General features: G+C 39.2%; 1 long non-coding RNA gene across 1 annotated transcript; it reads left to right on the forward strand.

Annotated features, from left to right (window-relative positions):
• Positions 1-2752: 2752 nt before the first annotated feature.
• On the forward strand, positions 2753-4978 carry LOC119467775. The gene is made up of 2 exons (XR_005196399.1): positions 2753-2836; positions 4733-4978. It is a non-coding gene; the product is annotated as an uncharacterized LOC119467775 (long non-coding RNA).
• The last annotated feature ends 1463 nt before the right edge of the window (positions 4979-6441 follow it).

Consider the following 6441-nt stretch of genomic DNA (forward strand, 5'->3'; position numbering starts at 1 on the left):
TTATAAAATGGAAGCTCAGGATAAGTGTCTTGGCTAAGTTTACACAACTATCCAGAAACATGCTAAAGTTTCTTTTGCTATCAATCTTATATATTTATTTACTTATGACTGTACCACATTTTCTTTTTTTTTTTGAGACAGAGTCTGGCTCTGTTACCTAGCCCAGCCTGGAGTGCAGTGGCGCGATCATGGGTCGCTGCAGCTCACCCTTCCCTGTTCAAGTGATCCTTTCACCTTAGCCTCCCAAGAAGCTGGGACCACAGTCACATGCCACCACGCCCAGCTAATTTTTGTATTTTTTTGTAGAGATAGGGGTTTGCCCTGTTGCCCAGGGTGATCTCAAACTCCTGGGCTAAGGCACTCTATCCACCTCAGCCTCCTAAACTGTTAGGATTACAGGCTTGAGCTACCATGCCCAGCCCATTTTTTTTCAATATAGTTAACACTGTGGGTCGTGACCTTCATATTATTGGTAGTATGACAGCGCTATTCTTTCTTCAATACCTATATAAAAAGCTTTAGTACTCGCTTCTTCAAACTTCTAAAATTTTAAAAGAGGAGCTCACACAAATTTCACTGGTGGGGTGTTATGTTAACTAGTTTCAGCATTTACAAGGGAGAGATTTTATTGTGATGCCTCATAAAATAATTACTATCCTAATTTTAAAAAGCATAAAAGTACATTTTCAACAACTACTGACACATGAATGAGCAGACATCACAACATTAGCACATCCTTCTCAACTTACATATGCTTTGAAAATCTTACTGAGTCTCTTTATGTCTTCAGTTACCAGTCACTACCTTGATTAGCCTAGATTAATCAAAATCGCTTTAAGGAAATTGATCAGTTAAAAGTCTTTCTGATGTAATCTGTCAAGCACATGTGATTCAGTCCTATTGTATGTACTTAATTTAGGCTTTCCTGGGCTCATCTTCTTCACAGATACACCCATGAGACTCCCAATATGCCTGGGCAGGCTGCTGGCAGTGTAGATTAACAGATTTTTTATTTGCTTAAGGGTATAATGGATTTCATGAATACTGAATGAGTTTAGACCAACGGCTGAAAACAAAGGTTGAGTCATTGTACTAGACTGCGGTATTTAAGCTACTTTTCTCATCACACCCACTTCTAAGGAATCTACCTGTCCTTCAGTCCGTAGATAGCCTTTCTTTCAATACATACCCCATGTTCTGCACTTTTTACAGCTATTTGAACCAAAGATGAGCACTGCATGCAAAAGCAGTAAAATAAAGCCTAGACGATGATTTTTGACTTGACATGAAGAAGCGAATGTGGTTAATCACAGTTTTCTTTAAGAAATTTGAAGTAAAAAATGAGAAAGAATTAGTTCATATGAAGGGAGATCAACAAACATCTGAAAATACAAGACTGACACCTTGCCCTCCTCCATATGAATAAGTATGTTTATTATTTAGTGTAATCATAAAAAATATTCTTTGAATTCAGGAGTAAATTTCAAAATACAAGAACAGCCTATCTAATATTAACTCCTCAAATAAATAATGTCTAAGCCCCTTTCCTATATATTTCGGATTCTCTAATCAGAAATGTAACACATAACAATCCTTAAAGATATAATAATTATAAGTCACAACTTCTGTTTTCCTACCAATGATCAGGCTATTTGTAACTTTCTTTTTTATTAGAACCACCATGTGCTTTTTATTCTGAAAGCCCAGTTCATTTGATGCCTGGACTCTTTCTATAGCAAATATTTCAAGTAAACATATTTTATTTTTATTTTCATGCTTAACATTTTTTTGTTTACTTTTTTTTTAGTACAAAGATCATGAGTAAAGGCCCATGAAATAAACAGAGTTTCTGATTCCCAGGTCAATTTTAGTTTTAGCCCACGTGTTTCCTTAAAACCAATAACCTCTTTTGGGGGAAAAAAAAAAAAAATGACTTGTTTTTTTTTTTTTTTTTTTTTTAGACGGAGTTTCACTCTTGTTACCCAGGCTAGAGTGCAATGGCACGATCTTGGCTCACCGCAACCTCCGCCTCCTGGGTTCAGGCAATTCTCCTGCCTCAGCCTCCTGAGTAGCTGGGATTACAGGCACGCACCACCATGCCCAGCTAATTTTTTGTATTTGAAGTAGAGACGGGGTTTCACCATGTTGACCAGGATGGTCTCGATCTCTTGACCTCGTGATCCACCCGCCTCGGCCTCCCAAAGTGCTGGGATTACAGGCTTGAGCCACCGCGCCCGGCCTAGATGACTTGTTTCTTACAACTAAGAATGAAACTAAAACATGTCGTAGCAAATTGAGAAGTCCTGATCATCCTTAACATTGACAGGAGTGTATGAAATTCTCTTGCTTGTGGGAGGCCCTCAGTTCACCTGGCTGAGCATCAGAAGGGAGCACTATAGTGTAGGTGTACTTATGTAATCTTCCTACCAAATTTCCTGTGAATTCCTAAAAACGTATATAGCAGTGCTTTCTAAACACTGGTTCCTGGACCAGGGTCCATCTGTAATGATTTTTCTAAAAATGAGAAAAAAAAATTGTAGTTACTTTTTATATAATAAAATTTATTAAATTTATAAAGATGTTCTTCATGTAAATATCTCCTCCTTTCTATATTCTGGAGTTCAAATATCCCTTCTTTTTTGAAAAGATAATATTAAACAGTGTTTCTTTCTCAAGATCTTAAATTTGCTTAGTAAAATACTGGCCACCATATGTTAATCCAAATGTACATTTTAAATTTTACTACAAAATTCAGCATGGAGACTACTAAAGTAGAATCAAGACCTGCTGGAAAAATAACCGTGTGTTGAACTAGGAAGCCATACAGAAGCCAAAGGTAAGGCCAAGAAAGAATGATCACAGGCCCCACAATGAGCTTTGGTATAGCCAAGGGTGTCATGGCTTCTCCAGAGCTAAGGGTCACCTTGGGAGTTCACAAACAGGAGGAGGAATTTGGAGGCCAAAGTTTCAGTAATTTTGCTGAAAAGGTAGTTATCCAAGAATGCTGTTTATTACCATGACTATACCTTTATTCCAAGTGGGTGTCTCCTGGTTTGTGAAAGACGGATTTTGTTTTTTAAGCCCAAAGAAATTGGACAATAGACTTAAAGTTAATAAGATTCGTGGAATCCTGTGAACATCCCCTCTTTTGTGCACTTGTATATGGTTTCACTTTTCTACCTAGGCCTAAGGTTTCTAAACCTGGATGGATATTAGAAACACCTAGGAGATTTATATAACCACCAAAAGAGCACTGTGATGAGTCTGGAGGGCTTGACCTTCTCCACTGTGTGCCCTTGTGTGAGTCTCTTCATTCCAGTTTCTCATTACAAAATGAAGTCACTGGAATAAATGATTTCAAAGCTTCCTTTTAGCTCAGATAATCTGCAATTCTGTTTTTTTACACACATCTACTTTTCCCCCAAAAAGGAAATAGCATGTCTTGATTCCAAGATGGAAAGACGAAGTTAATTTTTAATATATTTCCATTCATTTAAATTTTGAATTAAAAAAATGAAACAACTCAAGTGCCTCGTTTTTATCTTAAAAGCAGAGATGGCAAAGAATTAGCGTATCTTATTGCTTCTTTTGTTGGGGAGTCGTGGCCATAGTTCACTGAAGGACAGCAAGATAACTTTGTTGGCACACCTAAAGGAATTGCTGCAATTACAGAAGTTGCCAGAAAGCTGTTCACTGGGAAATGTCTCATCGGAAGCACTCTGCTACAAAACCACTTGAGGAGATTGTCGGAGGAAGCTGCTGGTCACCAGGAGTTGCTGGCTGCTGTGCACTGCAGGACCCAGGCACCAGAGAAAGGAGAGGCCCTGCTGGGGAAGCTTTGTGTGCAACAGGAGCTCAACCTGGAGAAGCCGCGTGACTCAGCATGAGTCTGCACAAGAAGCACACTGGAAGCAGGAAGCAAAACTCTTTCCTTTCTTCTGAAATGTCTCTCAAGCACTCTCTACTACCAAAATTTAGCATTGCGTTTGCTAGTAGAGAAAAAATATTTAAAGGCCCCAGATCTACTTTCATGGAGCCAGCTAAAAGAGTTAATTAGAAGCTGAGATGCCATAAAGTTGATAACAGCACAAGATTTTTGAGGGAGACAACATGTCTGGCTGTTCCTACGTTCTTCTGCCTGGAGAACAAAGGGATTGCAGAAGGTTTGTGGAACCTGCCGTTACTGTGCACATCAATTGTTCTGCGTGGGTTGTCCCCAAAGTCCCCACTATGGGAGATTGGTCCATGCTCTGGGTTTTCCTCTGATTTCCAACATGTACCCCATCTTTCCCGCTTCCTATCTTACCACTGGAACTGGTCTCCAGCTGTGGGTATCTGACCTTGGAATAGTTTCCTCCAGACACTTCCTTAGTATTCCTTGATTCCACAGACTCTAAAATGGGGAGAAATTCACAGAACTGTGTTTACTTTACTTTTTTCAGTAAACTGTGTTTACTGAACTGACCCTAGGGGAACTGAAAATAACTGAGTGTATTTTCTCATTGCTTCTCATGAGAGATTAACTGCTTTCAATGTTGGTTGTTTCACAACTTTCCTTAAACAAAAAAGCCAAAGCATAGAAAAGTAGCATCAGTGCCACTGTCCCACGTTTCACAAGGATGGGGAAAGCGGTGGTTAGTATTTTGGCAGTTTGATTTTAGAGCACGGAGAAGCACAGACATGGTAAATGGAAGCAGTGCACATTGAATGTGTTTTATTCTTCCTCAGCTAGAACTCCATATTGTCTCCTGCATATTGCAAATGATGTTCTGATTGGAGCTACCAAGGGCCCTAGAAGCAGAAAGTACCATCAGTCCCAAGCTTTGTTCTGCGGAGGAACAGATGTTATGAAGTGATGAATGGAGAAATCTCAGCTGCCCCACAGAGGGTCCCATGGGTGAAGAAAATTTTAAATATGCCAAGTTCCAGAGTTATCCTTCCTCTCTACAGGTCTTGAAAATAAATCACATTGAAATCATATTGGCCTGTCCAATGTTGATAAAGGTCTCAGGGGTAACTAAGCAAAAATGCCAGTCGGTTGGAGTGGTGACTCACGGCTGTAATCCCAGCACTTTGGGAGGCCGAGGCAGGCAGATCATAAGGTCAAAGAGTTTGAGACCAGCCTGGCCAATATGGTGAAACCCCATCTCTACTAAAAATACAAAAAAAATAAAATAACCGGGCAAGGTGCCATGTGCCTGTAGTCCCACCTGCTTGGGAGGCTAAGGCAGGAGAACTGCTTGAACCCAAGAGGTGGAGGTTGCAGTGAGCCAAGATTGTGCCACTGCACTCCAGGCTGGGCAATAGAAGGAGACTTTCCTAAAAAAAAAAAAAAAAAGCAAGCTAAGACCTTTCTGTTGCCTATTTATTTAAACTATAACCAATCTTGGGCCTGGTTTGCTAAGCATTTTTCTGTATGTGTATGATGTATGCATGTACATGCATATGTGTGCCCTATTTTATTAAAAATTTAATATTTTGAGCTTTTAAAATATAACTTTTTTCTACAATTATAATGATAGTGTATCATGATCATAAACACCTAAGGAAATATAGAAAAACAAAAAGAGAAAGATTAAAGTCCCACCTTGAACAGAATTTCATTTGAGAGGTTTCTGAGTACGGACATTCACTATTTTGATGAGAAACAGGAAGAAGAGATAGGGTCACTGCACATCCCCATGTTTTTGTGTCTTTTGATCTTTCACTTCCGTGTAATGCATTCAACTCTTCCCAAGTTTCAGCCAGGATTCAATAATTTTAAATCTGACCTCTTAACTTTTAACTTGTGTTTTAACATCTGAATGCCCATTTCTCTTCCACATATATAAGGGATGAGTTGAATTTTTTTAGATGTGCTTGTTGGATGAAGATGTCTTTAGATATTCATCACAGGACAAAGTGAGGGCCTTCGATTTCCTCCAGGGCATTGAGGCAAAATGACCAAGAAGCCAGTTTTCCAGATGAGACTCTTCAGAAGGAAGCAAGCAGGCACACACAAAAGGCTCAGTGAAGGAGGACTACACTGCGGAATAGAGAAATAGCAGTTAATGAAACAAAATGCCATCAGAAAAGTGTCCATGATCTGGAAACCAAACCTTTATGGTGCAGACAATCTGATAGAGCAGGTACAAATTCCTACTTCACCACTGACCAGACTTGTACACCTGAGTAAGTTATCGAACAACTTGTTACCTTTATTCGTGCATAAGTGATGAGGGTTGTTAAGTATACCTTCTTTGCTGGATTATTTTCAGAACTACTACTCATTATTAAAAATCTAGGCAAACTCCTGGTGCTGAAGCACAGGAGATACTTGATAAGTATTGTTCCCGCATCTCTTCTCCCTTGCTGCTGATTTATAATCTTGTGGCATCTGGCGTTGAGAGAAAGTTACTTTTAAAGTCATTTTTTCCTTAATTTTTTTTTTGTTCAATATGT

Source organism: Cebus imitator, unplaced genomic scaffold, assembly GCF_001604975.1.
Source record: "Cebus imitator isolate Cc_AM_T3 unplaced genomic scaffold, Cebus_imitator-1.0 Scaffold330, whole genome shotgun sequence".
NCBI lineage: Eukaryota > Metazoa > Chordata > Mammalia > Primates > Cebidae > Cebus > Cebus imitator.